We start from the raw sequence: 25,253 nt of genomic DNA on the forward strand, positions 1-25,253 counted from the left end.
AGCTGCCACTTTTTGAACTAGCTGTAGGCAGGGTTGGGGAGTAATGAAATACATGTAACGGGATTACATATTTAAAATACAAACTATAAGTAACTGTATTCCACTACAGTTACAATTTAAATCATTGGTATTTAGAATACAGTTACATTCAAAAAGTATTTTGATTACAGAAGAGATTACTTTGCATTTTATTGTCATTTGTTTCATTTAATATTTAGTCCTTTCAGATGGAAAACATTTATACATATAAATGATGCAATCCAAAGTGCATTTGAACAACAGTGAAACACTTTCTTATGATGTGTTACATTCATACGAGCAGACAGAGAAGTAAGTTTGAAGTAAGTTTGGAGCAGAAGAAATAGAAATATGCCTTGTGTAAATTGTCAGCTTTACGCTAAGCTAAAATGCTATTTCTAGTCATTTTATATGCACATGTTACCAGGCACGATCATATTTTGTTATCAAGAAAATTCACATTGGATCATAATTTATTTTTTTCTAGTAAGACCTTACGGTAAAAATCATATTCTTGATAATAATTTTTGAATTGTTTTCCTGTAAAAATATCTAAAAATCCTTAAAACAAGATCAGTTAGATTTATCTTGGTTTAGAAACAACACTGCATAAGATATTTAGGTTTTTCAGATAATAATATTTTTAACATGTGTATTTTCTCTTAATGTACTGGCAGAGTTTTTATAGTCAAAACAAGTGAAAAAACCTACCAGTGCTGAAGAAGTAATCCAATGTATTTAGAATACGTTACTGACCTTGAGTAATCTAACGGAATACGTTACAAATTACATTTTACAGCATGTAATCTGTAGTGGAATACATTTCAAAAGTAACCCTCCCAACCCTGGCTGTAGGCGGGATAACGCAGTTTGGGGCAGACCAATGTACAATGAGTTACAATAGTCTTACCTTGATGTAATTAGTGAGTGGATCACAATTTCCAAGTCAAACTATGGGATTAGACCCACTGTGTTTTTTATTAGGAGTATCATCCAGGATGGGCTTCAATAAGTACCAAGAGAAGCTTTGTAATTTTCTAACTTTCGGTGCAAGAAAATGTATAATTTTACGATGGATTTCAGATAGAGCCCCAACTCTTAAAATCTGGCATCAAACTATTCTTAAGTTTGTGGCATTAGAATATATGACTTGCTTGTTGTATCACAATGACAAAGTATTTCACAAAACATGGGAACCATTTCTGATGTATGTGGGTCTCAATATTTCTACTATTCTGTCAAGAGGATTTCTGTAGTTGGTACCAGAGTTGTGTATTTTATTTCACTTTATTTTATTATGTACGTGTGTGCATGTATGTATGTATGTATGCATGTACTGTATGTATATTTATTCTTATGTTAGTGTGTGTATTGACATGTTTCTCTCACCATTCACCCCCCCCACCCCCCGTATTGTGAGCTGATGGAAACTACCCCCTACCCCTTTCCCCATTGTTCTGGTTTTGTGGATGTGCCTTTACATTGTGTTGAAAAATTAACCAGTATTTGGAAGGAAAAAACTAAATCATCCATTACTTCTGGAGGCATTTTTGTTTACTAGGCATTACCTTATCCAGACTTGATGCTCAAGGGGCCTTTGGGAAAAGATAACATAGCTTCTTAGCGCACTTTCTTTATCCAACATCCTCACAGTGGCAGGCCTCTTTTGATAGAGGTGTTTGCATAACTGGGCTGTCTCAAAAATCAGACAAGCAAAGGAGAGTAACACAGCTGCAACTGCAGGACCCCTTTCATGACTTTAGACTTCAGGCTATCACAAAGATACCTTTATGCACAGAGCTACTGAGTTCAGGGTAGTGAGGGAGAATATACACAGTGTGAACACAACATGCAAGAGCACACAGAAGGAAAGTGTGTGCACATGTCAAGAGAAGTAGGGCTAATGTATGTGCAAAAGTGTACATTACAATGTTGCAATGTTATTGAGGTACACTGGTAAAACTATAACAATTTCAGTTTAAAATAGGAAAGCCACTCAAATTGCGACCTCCAAAAGTATTATGGAGTCCAAACATCTCAAACAGGGTGAAATTAAAAAAATAATGGGAGAATTTCAGATTCTCTGTGCAGATTGTGAAAAAAATAAGGTTTATTTATTATGGACCAAGAACATACTGGGAAACAACATCAAATGGACCAAAAAGCTTCTCATAATCACTCAGCCACTGAAGTAGCCGCACGGGTCATGTAAACATTTTCATTCAAGCCCAGACACAGAAAAACAGTTTTTATAGATAGACTATTCTTTCCTGGAAAAGGGTATTTTAATTCACTGAAATATTTCAATGAACACAGCAGAGGAATGACATGCTAATTTCAGTGCTTTGAGATGAATAACCTCAATCAATTTTATTGCATTTTTGAATCTCTTTTTGGACTTTAAGAATCAGGAGATTGACCAGATGTGGCCCGAGCTTCCTCTGGAGGTTTAAGCGGCTGACATTGATATCGTCCGACAATCTAGTGGCCCCTGCTCTGCTGGCGCAATATCAGCAGTCGCCACTATAAAGAGCCAGAGCTCCTCTTAGAAGACTTTTAGGTAAAGAAATAGCTTTAATGATTATTGTTTTATCTTATGAGATATTTATCTTTTGTAGGAAACATTATATGGAGAGCTCACCAGGTCCATTTTCTGAGATTTAATAGGTATTTAACAATTCAGACTCCTGCTGAAGTACTGGATTTATGAAACTCTCATAGCAGCTCTGAGTATTTAGCATAATGTTAATTCTCAGTGCCTTTCTGTGAAAGTAAATACAGAGGTTTCAATGAAGATAAAGCTGTCTGTCAGTGATGCGCTTTTGGGTATTTCCTTTCTGGTGTATAATGGTTGTAAGAAAGCCCCCATTTTAGATGACAGCTATAAATCATAAAATCCACAAGATTGGTGCAAACTCAGTTGTGACTATGAAGATCAAAATAATACAACTTTTTTCACATTTTCTCTCCTTATATAAATAAAATGGTGACTGCAGGATTTAAGAGAATTCCATAGGTCTGCAAAATGTTTATGCAAAGTGTAGTATCTTTGATTCTAAAGTATGTAGCAGCAAAATGCCACTAATTTTAATTTATTTGATTGTGGAGGTGACCACCATTGCAGTCTTTTCAATTTCTAATTGAATCCCTCACTAAAAAACTTACCAGAGAATCAAATTTACTGTAACCCTATAAACTCCTCATACCCTTTAATAAAATTCATAGATTTTTGTTTCTTTGTAAAACTCTGAACATACTGTATACACGAGGCTCTGACATACACATATTTAATTTACACTATATAAATGTTGTAATCATTGTGAATGAAATAATGAGGTTTTTCTAAAAGAGATTACATTTAATGGCTCCCTATTACTGGTGGACAGAGCTCTTGAACTGGAGCTGATGTTAAAGGGATAGTTCACCCAAACATGAAAACTGTGTCATAATTGATTCACCTTCATGTTGTTCCAAACCTGTATGATTTTATTTATTATACTGAACACAAAAAGAGTTGTTTTATTGAATGTTGCATCCCTTTTCGATACAATGTATAGCACCTGGCTTTAAAGCTTAAAAGGGGACCCAAAGGTATCAAAAGTAATCCATGCGACTTCTGCATCATATTCCAAGTCTTCTGAAGGCATATGTTGCACGTTCATGTGCACTATGAGTGAAGCTCATTCACAATAGCTTGTGTTCACACAAGAATTTGAGTTGTTTTAGTGCAAAACAAGTTCTCATTTCAACACGCATGCAACTGTGAACAAGCTTTTCTCATAATGCTCATGAACGCACAGCAAATGCCTTCTGAAGACTTGAAATATTATGCAGAAGTTGTATGGACTATTTGATAAAAAAAATTTTTTGCCCTTTTTTAAGCTTTAACCCTCTGGGGTCTGAGGGTGTTTTGGGCCCTGGAGAAGTTTTGACATGCCTTGACATTTTGTGCTTTTTCAGTTGTTTAAAAACATATTAATGGCTAGTCTGATAACACTGTATTCAGCACAAACTGGGTTACAATAATATGTGAGCAACATGTATGTACATGTTTGTATTTTTGAGAACTGGAACTTGTAGCCTAGAGTTTTTTCTACAAAATGATGTGAAAACCATCCCGATCACTCATTCATACAAAACAATATATTCATTTAACTTTTGTAAGACACTTTTAGTGTTAGAAAGGCCATATGCGAGGAGGCATGGATGATCATGAATATTGATGTGATTCACACCTGAGGAGACAAAGACACCTCCCCTGAGAGAGAATTAATTTGAGGAGACTTAATGATTGAATGTATTGTTTGTAGCTTATTCACAAAATAAAGTTTTAAGTTAAAAGAAGTAATCTGAATATACATTTTCTTTACATAAAGACTTTACCTAAAAACTTTAGACCTACACTACCATTTAAAAGTTTTAGATTTTTTAATGTTTTTAAAAGAAGTCTCTTCTGCTCACCAAGGCTGCATTTATTTGATCCAAAATACAGCAAAAACAGTGATATTGTGAAATATTTTTACAATTTAAAATAACTGTTTTCTATTTGAATATATGGTCAAATGCAATGTATTCCTGTGATCAAAGCTCAATTTTCAGCATCATTACTGCAGTCTTCAGTGTCACATGATCCTTCAGAAATCATTCTAATATGCTGATTTTCTAATATGGGCATATTTACTGCACATTTTACAAATTTCCACCCAAACAGATATTTGCAAGCACAAGCTTCGTTGATGATAATGAGGCAGCATAAACACTAATTAAAATATAATCTAAACATTCATATTATTTTTATATCATATTACATATCATACTGATATCATACAGCATACAATTTAAATACCTGCTTTAGCCGAAACAAGACTGAAATGTAACTAAAACTTGCCTATTAGGACATTTTTCAAATTTCAATACTTTGAGTACTGGCTGGCAAGTCTGGAAATAGTCCAACTAGTAAAATATGTACATGTTTATATAAAATAGCATGTCAACTAATGTAAATAAAGACTTACTCATCCGAAATGTTATCCTCGGCTGGATCAAGTCACTCTTCAAAATGCAAACATTCAGTGTCCGAGTCCCGCTCTTCTTCTGAGGAAAATGTGAACTCTTCGTCATTATCCAGGAGCTTCCTTACCTGTGTTGCGTGCCATCTTCCAAATGTGCAGGAAAGTGAAGGAATCTGATGATGAACTTAATGCTTTTTAAGGCATTGTTGGGGGTGTTTATCAGTTGCATTGATCCCCTCAGCACATTACCGTATGAATAGCGCGCTCTGCTGTTGGGTGGGATCACATTAGCGTTCATTAGCTGAGCCTGGAGAAACGTCCTGGTTACTTGCATAACCTCTGTTCCCTGATGGAGGGAATGAAACGTTGTGTCGATGTAGTGACACTAGGGGTCACTCTTGGGAGCCTGAGACACCTCTGGTCTTTGATAAAAGGCCAATGAAAATTGGTGAGTGGTATTTGCATACCACTCCCCCGGACATATGGGTATAAAAGGAGCTGGTATGCAACCACTCATTCAGGTTTTATGCTGAGGAGCCAAGACAAGGTCCCGGCCATTTCAGCGGGTAGTTCAGCGTTGTGGCAGGAGGGACACAATGTCTCGTTCCCTCCATCAGGGAACGGAGGTTACGCAAGTAACCAGGACATTCCCTATCTGTCACTCAATCGATGTTGTGTCGATGTAGTGACACTAGGGGTCCCTATACAAAATGGCGCAACTGGCTGAACTGTGTTACGTGAACTGGCGGTGTGTGACGGGCAGACCACTGTGTGCCTCGTAGCCAGCGCACCAGGTCGACACATAACCTCCCCCAACACTGTTATGAATGTTGAACGGCCCTTTGGGGACAAGTTGACTACCCAAAAGATAGAGACAGGCTAGCCCAGTCATGACCTCTTATCCCCTTTTTTTCCACTCCCCAAAAAAAGGGAGGATTAAACGACTTCCCAAGGGGAAGACACCACGGAGACCACACCCCACCCGGGGGGGGGGGGCTATTTAAGTGGTAGGTCCTACCCTACAGGGGAGGAGTTACTACAAGCATGGTGACTGTCTCTGTCTGTACAAGCATGGTGACTGGAATAAAATGTAGACATTTTAAGCTCTCTTTAGACATATATTTCATGTTTGTCTGATAAGTATTCGCGGAGTTTCAGTTCATTTTTGTGACGTGTTTCAGAAAGATGCTCGCGGAGACAGAGACGGCTGAAAGCGCACCCTGTTTATTTTCTTTATTTTACAAAAGCACAAGGTTTTGTTGTTATTGTGAATGTATACAAATAAAAGTAGACCCTTTATAGTCTCTAATGATGTCTTACACTTATCTGACAGATAGGGAACTGTACATCTCTTTAGTTTCATTCAGATTACATTGCAGGAGAATATTTGTTTTAAATTTTAACACAAATAAAAGTAGACCCTTAGTAGACCCGTCTCTAATGATGTCTTACACTTATCTGTATGCTCAAAAATGACAGAGTATTTTAAGTTGTTCCCGCTGTTATGAGGAAAAAATCCAGCAGGATGCGCCGCGCGTCCGTCGACCCCTGAGGGTTAAAGTGAGTCATCTACTGCCATTGTGAAAAGAAGGACCACAATATTCTCCTCCTCTTGGGTTTGGAACAACATGAGGGTAAGAAAATCATAACAGAATTTTCATTTTGGGATGAAATTTTCCTTTAATATTTGCCTTCATCTTTGACAAAACAACAAGTAGCTACACATTGAAGGTAATGAATGAATGAACGTTACATTTATATAGCGCTTTTCTGACACTACACTCGAAGCGCTTACACAGTGAACAAGGGACTCTCCTCAACCACCACCAGTGTGCAGCATCCACCTGGATAATGCGACTGTCACGGGGTAAATAGAGGACCCAAATGCAGGTAACAGTTCAAATGATATTTAACGAATAACAGAGTGGTAAACACAGAGGGTGAAAAACAGCAAGAGAAGTCCAATGGCGAAGGTGATGATGATGACAACGAGGCTTGGCAGGCAATGACTGCAGTGAGGTGGGATGATGAAGGCAGAGATGACCAAATGCAGAGAGTACTGAGAGAGATATTTGACTGGAGCACAGGAAAACAGGTAATGGTAAATCCAACTAAAAAACAGGAAATAAACATGAGCATGAGAGGGAACAATGAGCACAGGACATGAGAATGATCCGACAAACACAACTCACACAAAGGGCTGCTTATAAAGGGGAAAGAAGATAGCATGAAGGTGTCGCGTTAATCAGGCAGCAGCTGGTAATAAGCGTTGTTAACGCCACACCCGCAACAACACGAGCAAAGACACACAAAACAAACCGGGGCTAAATCCTCCCATGAAAGTACCCCCTCCCTACGCGCGCCCCCTGGTGCACTCAGGGCTGGTGAGCTGGCATTGGTGGAACCTGTCAATAAGGGAATGATCCAGTATGTCCCGTGCAGGGACCCAACATCTCTCCTCTGGACCGTAACCTTCCCAGTCCACCAAATACTGGAAACCACGCCCCTCCACTTGGAATCCAGAATACGCTTGACCGAACAAGCAGGTTCCCCATCTACGAGATGAGGCAGTGGAGGAACAAGAATGGGCGGATTTATCGGAGAGTAAAAAACAGGCTTAATTTTAGAGACGTGGAAAGTGGGGTGGACACTCCTGTGTGCTGGAGGCAATTTTAGATGGACAGTTACCAGGCTAAGGATCTTGGAAACAGGGAATGGGCCAATAAATTCGGTAGCGAGTTTATTGGAGATGGAACACAAAGGAATATCCTTAGAGAAAATCCACACTTTTTGACCTACTACGTAGATGGGAGGCTTAGACCGGTGGCGATCGGCTTGGGCCTTAGTGCGGCATCCCACCTGGATGAGAGTCTGTCTGGCTCTCTTCCAGGTGTGATGGCCCATGACTTTGGATTTCAGTGATAGAAATAGAGGTGGCTGGTAACCTAAAATAGTCTGAAACGGAGATAGGCCCGTGGATGAAACTGGCAAAGAGTTGTGTGCGTACTCCACCCACGCAAGTTGCTGACTCCAAGAAGAGGGATTGTGGGAAGCCAAACACCGTAAAGTTCTCTCCAGGTCCTGATTCGCTCGCTCAGCCTGCCCATTGCTCTGAGGATGGAACCCAGAGGTAAGACTGACAGTAGCCCCCAGTAACCTACAAAACTCCTTCCAAAATTTGGAAACAAACTGGGGCCCCCTGTCGGAAACCACATCTATCGGGAGGCCATGAATTCGAAAGACGTGGTCAACGACAGCAGTCGCTGTCTCTCTAGCAGAAGGTCATTTGGGTAGAGGAATTAAATGTGCTGCCTTCGAGAACCGGTCCACTATGGTCAAGACTGTAAATCCCTGGGAGGGAGGGAAGTAACAAAATCGAGGGCAATATGGGACCAGGGTCTCGAAGGCACCGACAGTGGCTGAAGAAGTCCCGCTGGGGGCAAACTGGAAGTCTTAGAACAAGCACAAACCGAACAGGTGACCACGAACTGACAAACATCACGGGCCATGCATGACCACCAAAATCTCTGTCTGACCAGAGCCAGTGTGCGCCCAACTCCAGAGTGATAGGCTACATTGGAGGAATGACACCAATGGATAACATCTGGACAGACAGACTCTGGCACATACAAACATCCCAGTGGAGTTTTAAGTGTTACCCCTTGTAAGGCTGTGCGGACCTTCGACTCAATCTCCCAGGACACTGCCGCCACCACCAATTGGTAGGGATGATAGGATCTGGAGAGATCTTTTGCTCGGAACAATCAAAAATACGAGACAAGGCATCTGGTTTGATGTTTTTGGAACCAGGACGATAAGAGATGGAAAAATTAAAGCAACCAAAAAAAGAGCCCACCGGGTTTACCTAGAGTTCAGACGTTTGGCAGAGTGAACGTACTCAAGATTTTTATGATCTGTTCAGACAATGGCACATCTACCTCCACAACAAACTGACGAGATGGGTCAGGGGTAACGAGAATGGAGGCTGAAACAAAGCGACCCTTGAGTTTGGAGAAGGCCAGGTCGGCCACCTTGGACCAACGAAATTCAGTCTTGGTGGAGGTAAGGTCCATCAGAGGCGTGGCTAGTTTGCTGTAATTGTAAATAAAACGGCAGTAAAAATTGGCAAAACCCAAGAATCTCTGCAGGGCCTTGCGAGAATCCAGGGTTGGCCAATCTACCACAGCCTTAATCTAAGCTGGGTCTACCTGAATCCCCTCCGGTGACACGATGAATCCCAGAAAGGTTACCGATCGACGTGGAACTCGCACTTCTCAGCCTTAACAAAAAGCCCATTCTCTAGCAGCCATTGGAGCACTCGTCTGATGTGCTGAACATGTTCCTGGAGAGAATGAGGAAAAATCTGAATGTCATCCAGGTAGACAAAAATGAACCGATCAATCATATCTCTCAGCACGTCATTGACTAATGCCTGGAAGACTGTGATGGTGCTGGCTAATGCTGAAAGGCATCACCAGATACTCAAAGTGCCCCCTAGGGGTGTTAAAAGCAGTCTTCCACTCATCACCCTCTCTAATGCGGACCAAATGATAAGCATTGCGAAGGTCTAATTTCATGAAAAAGTTTGCACCCTGCTGATGACATCAACAGTAAAGGGTAGGTGTTCTTAATGGTGATGTCATTCAGTCTCCGATAGTCAATACAAGGGAGCCATCCTTCTTTTCCATGAAAAAGAACCCCGCACCTGCTGGAGAAGAAGAGGGTCGAATGATCTTGGCTGCCAGAGAATCAGAAATGTATTTCTCTATAGCCAAGAGCGAGTATAAACCACCTTTGGAGGGAAACGTACCTGATTTAAGCTCAATAGCACAACCATAGGGAAGATGAGGAGGAAAAGATGCAGTCCGAGATTTACTGAACATCCCTCTCAGGTCGTGGTACTCCATGGGAACTCTGGACACATCAACCAGTTCATCCTGCAACACAGAACAAGAAACAGTGGAAGGCACAGACAAAAGGCAAGAAGCATGACAGAAAGTACTCCAAGCCAAAATCGTGTTGCCAGACCAGCAAATGTGAGGATTGTGTGTGGATAACCATGAATGTCCTAGGACGACTGGGTGAGTGGAGAGTCAATGATGTAAAATGAGGTAAGTTCAGAATGATTACCAGAGACAATGAGGGTTAAGGGTAAGTTGAGTGTTGCATAGAGTATTGACCGGAATCTTGACATTGAGAGTAGATGTGGGGATCTTGAGAGCCTTGACAAGAGAAACGTCAATGAGGTTGGCTTCAGCACCGGAGTCGACAGGAGTGAGGCAGAGAACCCCACTGCAGTCATACCGGGAAGAGAGTGGAAGATAAGGATTTCTGTTGGAATTAACTACCCATCAGTAACCTCTGAACTACTGGTGGGCTCTCTCTTTTACAGGACAGGAATATGCTTGATGACCTGGAGATCCACAGTAGAGACACAGACCTTGTGTGCGTCTGCGGTTCTTTTCCTCCCGGGACAACCAAGCTCTGCACACCTGCACGGGTTCTCCCTCTGATGACTGGCTGACCGCAACCTGACTCAAAACTCCTCTGGGAGGTGACAAAGCATACAGCAGATGCTCATGAGTCGCTGTGGATCCTAGACGCGAGCGACGCTGAAGACGTGTGTCCACTCGAATAGCAAGATCAACCAGTCCATCAAAAGTCTTGGGTAGATCCAGAGCATAGATCTCGTCCTTGATGCGGTCAGCCAACCCATGCAGGAATAAGTCCCACTGTGTCTCATCATTCCAGTTGCAACTAGCAGCAAGCATCCGAAACTTGATGTAATACTCAGATACTGATAGCGTTCCTTGGTGAAGTTTGGCTAATGTATGTGCTGCCTCTCTGCCATGCGCTGCACGGTCGAAGACCTTAAGGAGTTTATCAGCGAAGGACTGGAACGAGGCACAACATGGATGTTTCTGTTCCCACACTGCCATCCCCCACAGACATGCCCAACCAGTCAGCAGTGAAATAACATAAGCCACCTTAGATTGCTCGGTGGGAAATGCAGACAGCTGTAAGGAAAAAGCTAGAGAGCACTGAGATAAAAAAGCTCTGCAAAAGTTAGGCTCACCCGATTAGGATGCTGGAGGGTTGATCCGAGGTTCAGATCATGAAGCAGTGGGTGGTGCTGACTCTGGCAGGGGTGGCAGTGCCGGTGAGGGTGCAGGGGACTCATCTTGAGATGACAGTCACTGGATGAGAGAGGAGAGCTCGGTGAATTGCGCTGCCAAAGCTTCGATTGCTCACCCGCTGGATCTCGTGACCTCCTCTTGCTGAGCGAGACGGGAATCCTGATGAGTGAGGAACTGCTGGATTTTGGCGAGTCCTGCTGGGTCCATGATGATAGTCAGATCGTTATGTCACAGGGTAAATAGAGGACCCAGATGCAGGTTACAGTTCAAATGATATTTAATGAATAACAGAGTGGTAAACACAGCAGGCGAAAAACAGCAAAGTCCAATGGCAAAGGTGATGATGATGACGACGAAGCTTGGCAGGCAATGACTGCAGTGAGGTGGGATGATGAAGGCAGAGATAACCAAATGCAGAGAGTACTATGAGAGATATTTGACTGGAGCACAGGAAAACAGGTAAAGGTAAATCCAACTAAAAAACAGGAAATAAACGTGAGCATGAGAGAGAACAATAAGCACAGCACACGAGAACGGTCTGACAAACACAACTCACACAAAAGGGCTGCTTATAAAAGGGAAAGGAGAGAGCGAGCAGGTGCCGCGTTAATCAGGCAGTGGCTGGTAATAAGCGTTGTTGAGCAATGCCGCACCCACAACAACACGAGCGAAGAAACACAAAACAAACCGGGGCTGAATCCTCTCATGACAGCGATGGCAGCCATAGTGCGCCAGCATGCTCACCACACACCAGCTATTGGCTATTGAGGAGAGAGTAGAGTTATAGAGCCAATTAGTGGATGGGGATTAATAGGAGGCCATGATTGAGAATGTAGCCAGGACACCGGGTTACAACCCTACTCTTTACGAGAAGTGGTCTAGGATTTTTAATGATCACAGAGAGTCTGGACCTCAGTTTAAAGTCATATCCGAAGGACGGTGCCTTTTTACAGTATAGTGTCTCCGTCACTATACTGGGGCATTAGGACCCACACAGACCACAGGGTGAGCACCCCCAGCTGGCCTCCCTAATACCTCTTCCAGCAACAACCTTAGTTTTCCCCAGGAGGTCTCCCATCCAGGTACTGACCAGGCTCAACCCTGCTTAGCTTCAGTAGGCAACCAGTCTTGAGCTACTTTTTAAAAAAAATATTTTTTCTTTTTCTTACAATTCACAAATTACGGTCTTGAGCTACAGGATGATATTGCTGCTGGCATATGTAATGAAAACAAGACAACCCAAACTGCAATTTTGCACAAACCAAAAGGCCAAAAGACCAACAGCCTAACATACCGGGGTGTCACCGCAAACTGGTGTGATCTTCATATGGAACAGACACTGTTTATTCTGTTGATGCTTGATTTACCAATTTGAGTTATCCAACGTAGTTGCAGTGGCTGCTGCGTGAAGAGATGCTGGTTTACTGCAGCCATACAAAGGTCTCATTCTGTGAGTCAAGAGGAGATTCAGGAATGCCCACGGAAGGTATTAGACAGCGGACATGTAAATATTTCCACATTGCTTCAGTTAAATTTTCTGGAGGCACATTCCCTTTGCTCTCAAAACAAAGTTGAAGGAAATGAATCCTGGCACACTCAATGGCAGTGTACTTTCTGTGGAAAGGGCGTTGGGGAACTGTGTTTTACTCAAAGGAATAGTTCACACAAAAAAATGAAAGTCCTTTCATTATTTACTAGCCTCCATGTCGTTCCAAATCTGTATGACTTTCTTCTGTAGAACATAAAAGGTAAATGAGGACACAATCGCATAGTTTCAGAAGATACAGAGCGCAAGAGTTATATGAACTACTTTTATGGTGCTGTTTTTGTCACTTTGTAGCTTGACAAACCCAGTTCTCATTAACTTTCATTATATGGAAAAAAGTGGCCAGGATATTCTTCAAAATGCACCTTTTGGTTTCCAAAATAGTGACAGAATTTTCATTTTCTGGTGAGCTACTGATTTAAGTTTATAAAGGAAGTTTTATCATGAGGCATAAAGTAATATTTTGTAAAAAGTGGATTCAAGCAGGTGTTATCTTAAATATCTATTTCTACCTGATCTGAATCGATCTGTTGGAGTAGCATAATGTAGTCACATTTTAGGTTACCTTATATAGCATCTTTTTTTTTTCTTCCAGTGTAGAGAAGCTTTCTCATAATAATAATAGATATAGAGGAAAGGAAACTGAGGCATATGTACACAGAGGGAAGGTCATATAGATGATTCTGTGGATGAGTCTCAGGCAATGGGCGAGGGGCCAGTGAAGAGAAACTACTGATGCGGACAGACAGTAAAGTGTTACATTACAGAAAGAGGAGGGCCTACGTGTATGAAAGGTTCTTCATAAAATTTGTAAATTTAGAAGCCCCCATCGCTTATTTTCTCATCAGCAGACTTTAATGATGAAAGGTGGGGGAGAGCTTCACCACAGACACTTCTTTATGTGTCTCACACACCGATGCGCACCTGCAGAGACACACTGCGTGTCAGTGGAAATGCACTGAGAGCAGCAGATAAACACGCAGCCACAGAGTGCCTGTGTCTGGCTGATCACTGCACATAGGAAACTCTGTTTATTGAGCCAATCACTCCTCATGGATTGAAAACACAAGAGTAGTTCATAAAGTAAACTAGCATGAGAGCAAAAAAAAAAAAAAAAAAAGAGCATATGTTTCCTATAAAAGCTTGTGGAACTTTCACCAAAAAGAAGAACAAGAAGAAGAAGAAGAAAAAGGATTATTATTCTAAAATTGTTTCCAAAGAAAAGTTCATTTTTTACATGGACATTTACCAACAGATTGCTTTAGGTTTGAGTTTTCATTTTCTCACTTTTGACCCTGAATTCAGTGACAAAATATGTATAACTATGCCTTCAGAACCCTATTAGAGTAGTCAGAGAAGATTTGCTTTTCCAGTTATGATAGGCCAAATGTCACCACTATGATGAAGAATCAAAATTCACTCAAGTCTTGGGGTCAAAAAACTTTCCCTTAATCTTTTAACATATAAGAGATCATTGTACTATAAAAACATACTGTAATTTTCAGAACTTAAAACTTCCTCCTCACTGCAAAAAGACCATTTGTTGAAACTAAGCTGCCAAAGTGATTTGTTCTATACTTCCTCCACTTTGTTATGTCACACTGTGGTAGGCATTTGCATCTGACCGCCTCCACAACAACAAATCAAAGCCTACTTTACCTTATCACTTCCGTTGCCCCATCCAGTAGCAGTGAGCAGTAAGATGGCAAGGAGAAAGCAGGTCAGTCAAGAGCAGAGAGCCAGTCATAACAGTGGGTGTTTACTGTCAAGTCTTAAAGGAGAAGCAGAACCAAAACAGAGTGTTTCTGAGAGAGAGTTAGAAGGATGAGGGTGGAAAATGATCATGTTATAACTGTATTTTGTGCAATAAAACTTTACTAATATTAAAGGATGTCCCAATGCCATTTTTTTAAGAACAAGAATGAGTAACGATACTTCATTTTTTTATTTTTTTATCAACAGTTTATTTCAATTTTATCATCAAAATGGTGTTAAAATCATTTAATTCATTAAAACTTTAATCAAATGAAAATATAACAATTAATTTTCAACATATTATTGTATTATTTTTTTTATCAAATTATGTGCTTTTATATAGAACCTCACAGCACAATCCAAAATACAACATTGGAGTTATATTTTGTCAAATAATGTGTTGCATAACAGAGCATCACAGATGTTAGATACTGCTTAAGTATAATACAATTACTACTGATTTATTATTATTAGTAGTAGTAGTAGTAGTAGTAGTAGTAGTAGTAGTAGTATTACAGTGAATATTACATACCTGTCATGGTTTTATTTGTTTATGTTCATGTTTTGTGTTAATGTCTTTTATTTTGGAAGTTTAGTTCCTGTTTTATAGTCATGTGTGCCATGTCATGTTATTTCCTGTTTCCCTCCATGTTCATGTGTCTTGCTTTCATTGGTTTATTGTCTTGTTACCTTGTTATCAGTTCTGTCTTGTCATTGGTTATCATTGTCATGTTTCTCCCTTGTCCATGTATTTAAGCCTCATGTTTGCCATTGTCCTTTGTCAGGTATTGTGTGTTGTAACACTGTTTGGAAGTCAAGTCAAGTCTAATTTAGTCAAGTCAAGTTCATGTTTATGTTTTGTTTCATAGTCAAGTCAAGTTCATGTTTATGTTTTGTAGTCACGGTTTTGGTTTTAACACTTCTAGTAATAAACTGCACTTAGGTTCTACACTTCATCATCATCATCTGCCTGTCATTGCCAGCATCGTTACAGAATACCTGACCACAAAATGAACCCAGCAGTTCAGCTTCTTCATTTATGTCAGGGGAATCATCCCCTGGAGGAATATGTAGAGGACTTTTGTGCTCTGGCCAGCAGGGTCGATTTGAATGAGATTGCCCTCAAGGACTGTTTTCGCTTTGGGTTGAATGAGCCAATCTCCTCCTTGATGCCAGGCGGCCGGAGTACCTACAGCCTGACTCAATTCATCGACCTTGCCCTACTGATATGTGGTTCATCGTTCATTGTGGGTGAGGTGGACGCCAAGCCAGAGTTCCACGTCATGGCCGCCGAGCCAGGGTCCCACGTCATGGTCGCAGAGCTTGTGCCACCTTCTGCTCCGGATCCTGAGTTATCATGGTCATGTTTCTCCCTTGTCCATGTATTTAAGCCTCATGTTTGCCATTGTCCATTGTCAGGTATTGTGTGTTGTAACGTTGTTTGGAAGTCAAGTCAAGTCAAGTGAAATCAAGTCAGGTCAAGTTATGTCAAGTCTAGTTTAGTCAAGTCAAGTTCATGTTTATGTTTTGTAGTCACGGTTTTGGTTTTCATGCTTCTAGTAATAAACTGCACTTGGGTTCTACACTACATCGTCTGCCTGTCATTGCCAGCATCGTTACATTAACTTTACAATAGTGATATATTTCTGTCATTCTTTTTTCCTATAAATTTAGCTTTTATTTTGACAGCTTTTACTTTGAAGTATTTCTGTGTTGTTTTGACCAAGGAGCTCTGATGTTATGAAGGTGGCTTCCAACTCTGGAAAAACACTATGATTATTAAACCGCAAAAGGCTGCTACTTAATTACAAGTATAAAAGTATATACTCTGTATGTGCCTCGTGCTACAACGTGAATTTGCACTCTGTTTACTGTCAACTGCTACAAACAGAGTGCGCAATGCTCATAATGGTGTTTTCCCTGTATGAGCCAAGGAGGGGATTTAAAAGGTATGAGCAGCCGGCATCATCACAGTCTCCACACATTCACAAGTGCTCACATTTTAATGACATGCAAACTATATAATAATTTCATTAAATCACAGCTTTTGGGGTCAAATAATCTCACTAGGACATAACGTGATTTTAATTTGTGGGCTGAATGTTTATGTAATGACATTCGTACGTCAGATGGTATTGGTTTTTGGTATCGGAGCATTTTTAAAAGTACGAGTACCAGTACATGAGCGTGGTATCGGACTCTATATCGGTTATCGATATCGGTACCAGTATCGGTATCAGGACATCCCTACTAATATTATAACTGAACCTCAAGGAACATTAAAATAATAAAAAATGCATGTCATTACCCCTTTAAAGGCACACAAGAAAACAAAATACCACTTCATACCTTTGTACCTTATAGAACAATAGACAATTAAAGCTAGTGAACCATTGAAATACAATGATGAGATGTCTTTACTTAATTTTCTTTTTTTTTTTCTTCATTAAATTAGTCACCCAAATATCTCTCCAAATCTGTATGACTTTCTTTCGTTTGTGGAACACAAAAGGTGGATTTTTAATTCTTCACAGCAGCTATGTCAATACATTAAATGAAAATGAAATTTAACATGAAAATGTATTTAAATAAAAATACAAAATACCTCAGTTTAAATGTATCAAAATAAAATACCAAATACTGTAAATATCAAAATAAAATACAGTATTTTGTATCTTGAAAACATGGCCATTCAATGAAGTATAACTATTAGGCTGAAATCTATCTGGACCTATTCTGAATGCAAAGACATTTTGGTGTACAACTGCTTATAAACATTTGTTTTCATTTCACCTTTCTCTTCCCTTCCCCTGCCCAGTTGGAAATAAGTTTTTTTTTTCAAACACCTTTTTTATTTTTCATGTATGTTTTTTTTTTATTTTATTTTTTTTGTATGTGTAGTGTTGGGCTTCATGTACTCAGATAAGATACAAAGGCAGGATAAAGCCTGACTGCGGCCTGTAGGAACACTAGAAGCCTAACAGCCACAACAATGCCACCAAAATCAAACAAAGGGAGTACAAAACAGACTACAGATCCCATTTCAGCGACAGTATGTGCTTCATCTAGTTGCAGCCCTGCTACTCACAGGTGTAGCCTCATTGACCAAGGAAGTAACGTACGTACCTGAACATACAATCTCAATATCACTGGACGTGCTGAGATTTCTCCGTGTTCCACCGAGCACGCTAACGGATCTGAATGAAACCGCTGAGCAAGCCGCGTCTCACCCATTTGCCTGCAGAAGTGAAGGAAGAAGATTTCTCTTCCCTCTTCAACCGAGTAGACTTCGCTGATTTCTCCGCCAGTCTGCCGTGAATCAGTCACTGTGCCACCCGCTGACAGAGCGAGGAAATGGCCTCCCGTTATCACCCAAGCCTCGAGGAACCGAGTCGGAGTCAAACGATGGACGAACACACATTCTACCCGCGTCCTCACGTGACTCAATTAAGAGGTTTACGTCTGGGCAGAGATAGATTATTACAGTGTGTTATTCTTGTGTATCAAGGTTATTGCTTGTACAGTTTACGGACCGCTGAGTCCACACATTGCTGCTAATAATACTCAAGGTATTATTGTAATTTACTGTTACCACGAATGAGATTTGCTGTGTTGTCATCCAACCATGTTGGACTGTTTATACATTTCCGCCATCGCGGGTGAGACCGGCACACTGAGTTTATCCATTAAAGAACCAATGACTGCGGCAGATTACGAGCCATTCACCGCGTCTCTGAGTGATAAAATAACGGTTGCCTTCTCTCCCACGATCGCTAAAACCGGCTTCGGTGCCGTCACTCTGTTCTCTCTCTCTCGCACTAACCACACACACACACACGACCCCTTACAAACATACCCGCACACACATTTGGCAAGCAGATAACTTGGAGATAGAGCCCAGCTTTGTCCCTAAGTTATCGTACCAGTGGAGACACATGTTAAACGGGCAGACGGCATTAACCAGTCTCTCCGCCCACATTCGTGGCCACATTCTTTGGCCAGAAACCTCACGTGATGTACTCTCCACGAGAGCCACATCCGCCATATTGTGCCCTCCTTCTCTCCTTACACACACACACACACACACACACACACTTCCTCTCATGTATTATAGGCTTATTTGTTACCATATCTAATCATGTTTCTGTTTAGTTTGTAGTTGGAAGTTGGAAGTTTATCGACTGCATTGTATTGATTATTAGTTGATATTACTGCATCAATAAACTTTGTTATACTTTAAAGAGAAGTGTTTTGGTATTGTTCTGCATGCACCTGTGTAAAGGGCTGGCAGGGGATGTCAGTGCTCGGATTCAAGCCTTCATTGTTGTCCTTTGTAATGTCGATGTTCTCCGGATGTCGACTTTCCTGAGAGAACAATCCTATATTGAGACTGCTATACTGTCTGGTTATTAGTCCCTGATTCCAGGGTGGTGCCCCGGCAATATTAATCCTTATTAATATTCTATTGATTTTGATAATTGATAGTTATCTTTGATGATTGTTGATTTGATAAGCTAATGTTAAATCAATGTTCTATTGATTTTAATAATTAATCATTCAATCTTTCTTTTCTTTTTTTTTCTCCCCAGTTTGGAATGCCCAATTCCCAATGCGCTCTAACTCCTCGTGGTGGCATAGTGACTTGCCTCAATCCGGGTGGCGGAGGACGAATCTCAGTTGTCTGAGGCCATCAACCCGCACATCTTATCACATGGCTTGTTTAGCATGTTTAGTGTGGAGGCTTCACGTTTATAACCTCCGCGGTTATTCTCACTGTTGACACGCATTACACTGGCTGGCGAGAAGTATCATAGCTACCTTAATATATTATGGATATTAAATAACAGTTGCCAGCAATTATTATGTTTTTTGCAACAAGTAGAATTGACCATCACATCCTCACTTTATCTTACTCCATATTTCATTGCAGGAATGCAGAAAATTTGCTAACCCAATGCTAGATGGAGCTGTTCTCTCTGACATCTGCAGCTCACGGGTATGAAAGTTGGGGTTGGGGGGCATGCCTGAACGAGTTGATACAGGAAATCAGCAGCCTAATAAAGAGGTTGACTGGCACAAAGTATTTTAAGTATTTTGAAAATACACAAATACCAAACTTAAATGTATTTATAAACAAATAACATTTGATTTTTTTTCTCAAAGACTTTAAAATACAAAGTAAAAAATAGTATTTTGTATTCCAAATATGTATTTAAAATAAATGTATCTGAAATACTGCCCATCCCTGCACATTGGTTCTCATCATGTCTCCTGACCAAACGTGCAACATGATGTTGCTTCAGAAGACTTGCAATATAGTCATACTGATTACTTTTACTGTGATTTTATGGTCTTTGTTGTCCTTTATTTCTCAAGCTTGACAGATTATTTACTGAAATTTGTGGTAAACAAACCCTGTAAATTTTTCTTAAAAAATATTTTGTGTTCATAAAAAAAAAAAAAAAAAAAAAAAGAAAAAAAAAAAGGAATACAGGTTTGGAATGACATTAGGATAAGTAAATAATGACAATTTCCATTTTGGGTTAACTATTCCTCAAATGCTCTTTTAATGTCACAATTATTGACGTGACTTCAGCCAACTAGATGCAAATCATTAAAGCACATCAATTAGAATTTTAAAACTTTTGATACTTTAAATGCTTAAAATAAGAGTCTGCCTTTAACATGCACTATACTCATGTTAATTATGTGAAACACCATTGCAGTGTTAGTAACTCTTCATGTAAGCCTGGCAGCATGGCATTTAAACTCACGTGATCCCACGTCCTTCTGCGTGGACATTGTGTTTTGTCTTGAACATATTCAGTATTCTGGGGCTTATTTTTGCAATTTGGTGGCACTAGTGTTGCAGGAATTACATACTTCAGCTTTCTGATCTCTGTTAAGAACACTCTGGGCTCTCAGTAAAGGGTTAAACTATTGACTCAAGGAATCATGTGACATGACAAAACTATATGGCGTCAATCACAGTGGAGTTTGTCTTTGGGAGAAACGCCAATAAGAAACCTAATTAAGTTTTTACATTGAAACCTGTTTGAGTCAAAAGACTAGTCTCTAGTTTAGTCCGATATGCCACTTTAAAATTTTTAGCCATTTATTGTGAAACAGCACGCTGTTAAACCCAGTGACCACTATTGAGGACAATAGCGCTAGTTTTTCATTAGAAATTCTATATTTACATTTACACTGAAGACATTTTTTTTGCTTTCAGAGGCTTTATATGGAGTTAGGATGAAAATAAGGTGCATTTTGAACTATTCTGAGAGCAGTGCAGACAGACAGCACATTGGAGGTTAAGTCATTCACTAAAAAGGGAGCAAGGGAGCATCTTATAGCTTTCCTATGCAGTGAAATGCATTCACTCCTAACATCCGACCAAAATTTCAGTTTCAGGCTGCCGATGATGTTTGCGCCACTCAACATGTTTGGCAGACATAATTTCTGATCGGTAAAATGCTTCAGTACTGGGTATCACTTGTTTGTTTGACAGTGCAATGAGAGAAAATTGAGATTTTGTTGCTAAAGTAGAAAAAAAAATGTGGTAACAAAAGTCAAATCAAGTAAAATAATTTTTATTTGTGTCGTTTTTTAATTTGTGCTTTTCCCAATACACATTGTTCAAAAGCAGCTTTACAGAAAAGTCTGTAATGTCTCAAAAACATGACTAACCAACACTCCTGGAAACATAAACAATTTTAAACAATTTAAAAATCTGACTTTCTATAGCTTGGTATTTTTTAATATTTCACAACTTTGTCCTGCTTAATTTTTAAGTAACCTATTTGCTCTAGAGTTTTTTAGTTTTTGTTTGTTTGTTTTTTTGCATGTTTATTAGATACTACTAGTTACGAATCAAAAAGGGAAATGGAAAATGCACACAGCAGTCAGGCTTGGGTCTCAGGAGGTTAAGGCCACCATATGAGATCCACTACTGAATATCGATAAGGACTTTGGCAGTGCCATAGCCTGGACACCAACACAGGGGCAATGTTGAAGGTCTTGGACAGAAAGGAAGGGGCTGTAATATTTTGCCAGTACATAAATGACCTTTCCCGTCTTGATGTTGCCAGGTGGTTAAATGAGATCCGGATGATGATCTGGGGACCTCACATAAGGTTTGTTCAACCAAGCACAACGGAACACTCATGTCTAAGAACACTATTCATTGATGCAGTGAGTTTAAGACAATTTCTATGGACCTTCTAAATTGCATATAGCAAGAGCTGGTGAGTTGAACAGTGATCAAATCCTCTTTGCAGACAAAAACCTAGCTGATGTTTTGACACAAGGTTCAAGAACACTCTTGCATTTTTTGTTCATGACAGAAGAACCTGCTCTTTCAAAACAGTCTCCTGATTACACTTTTCAATAAGACCAAATTTTTACTGTTCCCTGAACTTTAATGGAGTTTCTCCAACAACATCATCACCCTTCATTTTTGAGGGAAGACTATAATATACAATAATGACTGGAGTCATAGAAACTCTCAAAAAGGGGGAAAACACTCTTTGAGACACGTGTGGAGAGAGCGGTCTCACGTGAAGGGAAAAGTACAGAACCACACTACTTTCAGCCTGTTTTAGAACATTGCATTGGACACCTTTCAGTACCAGAATCTCTTTAGAGATTAAATAAACCTTTAATAAAAACACATTGGGGCTTGAGGCTGGACTAAAATGTACAGCAACACACTTTGTTTTACAAGAGTTCACCCAGAATGTTACTGAAAACCTGTATCCTTTGTTTCTTCTGTAGAACACAAACGGAAATGTTTGAAAGGGACTGACAGCCTCAGTCTCCATTCACTTTCATTATGAATTATTATTATTATTATTTGTTTTATTTATTTTTTCCATTGAATGAAAGTGGATGGTGACTAAGGCTGTCAAATTCTGCCTAACATCTCATTTTAAGTTCCACAGAAGAAAGAGAGTCATACAGGTTTGGAACAACATGAGGCTAGTAAAATAAAAGCTTTTTCATTTTTGGGTGCCTATCCCTTGGCAAAAAAATAAATAAAATGTGCTCAAACGTTTGCATACCCTGGCAGAAATTGTGAAATTTTGGCATTGATTTTCAAAATATGACTGATCATGCAAAAAAACTGTCTTTTATTTAAGGATAGTGATCATATGAAGCCATTTATTATCACATAGTTGTTTGGCTCTTTTTTAAATCATAATGGTAACATAATTCACCCAAATGGCCCTGATCAAAAGTTTACATACCCTTGAATGTTTGGCCTTGTTACAGACACACAAGGTGACACACACGGGTTTAAATGGCAATTAAAGGTTAATTTCCCATACCTGTGGCTTTTTAAATTGCAATTAGTGTCTGTGTATAAATAGTCAATGAGTTTGTTAGCTCTCACGTGGATGCACTGAGCAGGCTAGATACTGAGCCATGGGGAGCAGAAAAGAACTGTCACAAGACCGGCATAACAAGGTAATGGAACTTTATAAAGATGGAAAGGGATATAAAAAGATATCCAAAGCCTTGAAAATGCCAGTCAGTACTGTTCAATCACTTATTAAGAAGTGGAACATTCGGGGATCTCTTGATACCAAGCCAAGGTCAGGTAGACCAAGAAAGATTTCAGCCACAACTGCCAGAAGAATTGTTCGGGATACAAAGAAAAGCCCACAGGTAACCTCAGGAGAAATACAGGCAGTGTGGTTGTTTCAAGGAGCACAATACGACGATACTTGTACAAAAATAAGCTGCATAGTCGAATTGCCAGAAAGAAGCCTTTACTGCCCCAATGCCACAAAAAAGCCCTGTTACAATATGCCCGACAACACCTTGACACGCCTCACAGCTTCTGGCACACTGTAATTTGGAGTGACGAGACCAAAATAGAGCTTTATGGTCACAACCATATGCGCTATGTTTGGAGAGGGGTCAACAAGGCCTATAGTGAAAAGAATACCATCCCCACTGTGAAGCATGGTGGCGGCTCACTGATGTTTTGGGGGTGTGTGAGCTCTAAAGGCACGGGGAATCTTGTGAAAATTGATGGCAAGATGAATACAGCATGTTATCAGAAAATACTGGCAGACAATTTGCATTCTTCTGCATGAAAGCTGCGCATGGGACGCTCTTGGACTTTCCAGCATGACAATGACCCTAAGCACAAGGCCAAGTTGACCCTCCAGTGGTTACAGCAGAAAAAGGTTCTGGAGTGGCCATCACAGTCTCCTGACCTTAATATCATTGAGCCACTCTGGGGAGATCTCAAACGTGCGGTTCATGCAAGACGACCAAAGACTTTGCATGACCTGGAGGCATTTTGCCAAGACGAATGGGCAGCTATACCACCTGCAAGAATTTGGGGCCTCATAGACAACTATTACAAAAGACTGCACACTGTCATTGATGCTAAAGGGGGCAATACACAGTATTAAGAACTAAGGGTATTCAGACTTTTGAACAGGGGTCATTTCATTTTTTTCTTTGTTGCCATGTTTTGTTTTATGATTGTGCCATTCTGTTATAACCTACAGTTGAAAATGAATACCATAAGAAATAAAAGAAATGTGTTTTGCCCGCTCACTCGTGTTTTCTTTAAAAATGGTACATATATTACCAATTCTCCAAGGGTATGCAAACGTTTGAGCACAACTGTATACACACACACACACACACACACACACACACACACACACACTCAAATAATCAACTTTCCTTCATACACAAGGTTTGGTTATCAAATAAATAAATCAAAGTGTCTAAAAGTTTAAGGATAGAACAATGACATTTTTTATTATTGTTTTTTATTTTATTTTTAAGATTTGATATTCAGAATTTCCTTCATAATATATCAGAGTTTAGGTCCTGTACATCAACTAAAATAACAGCCTGTGGTCAGAAGAGACGAGCGTTGGAAGCATTTGCAGACGAACTGCCCACCAACAACATTAATTCAGCATAAACCTAATACCTCATACATGCAATGTGACCACATACAGCATCTTGTCCATGCACAGCCTAAAATCCTCTCTCTGTGCTGCTCCAGTTTCTGAGCAACTGTCAAAAGTAAAGCTTTTTTCTTAGCTTTATTGCTAAGCAATCATTCAGTCCACTATCACTGTCCTGGAATAAAGCAAGTACGATATGACTAGAAATAAAGATGTTGGAAGATTGATGCTGAAGCAACTAACCATATGTGTGATTCTTTCAATGTTTATGGTTTCATACTGATAATTGTGTTGACATACAGTAAGAATATAGAACTAGAAAAATTATATGAATAACATAGCTTAGATCATTTGATTTTTAGATAGAATTTGATGAGAAATGCTTGAGATCATATTGAAATCAGCCTTTTGATTGCAGACATTGGTATCTGGGAAAATCTGAGCACAGTTTCAGGCATTGTTGAGATGTCTTCTGAAACTCAGAGAAAAAAAATTGAAGCAGGAGACTTGACAAAGGCCTCAATTTTCTCTCCTTTTTATCTCATTACTGTCTAGGAGAAACAATTGATATATTAAGGAGATAATTGTTTTTTCTTTCCTATGACATGTACAAAGAAACACTAAAATACAACAGATATAGGTAATAGGTGAACAGTTACAAAAGAATGCCACCAAAACATATCTAAACAAGGCCTGAAGTCTCTTGATTGGGGTAATGAATTCATCTAAATGACTTCTGTTGGATGCTGAATTTCTTTTAATACAGTTAACAGATCCATAAACTAGGTATTGCCTCACATTGTACAGAGTTTTTTGTTTAAGTTTGAGCACAGACATGTGGCTG

This window comes from Myxocyprinus asiaticus, chromosome 25 (genome assembly GCF_019703515.2).
Source record: "Myxocyprinus asiaticus isolate MX2 ecotype Aquarium Trade chromosome 25, UBuf_Myxa_2, whole genome shotgun sequence".
NCBI classification, from domain to species: Eukaryota; Metazoa; Chordata; class Actinopteri; order Cypriniformes; family Catostomidae; genus Myxocyprinus; species Myxocyprinus asiaticus.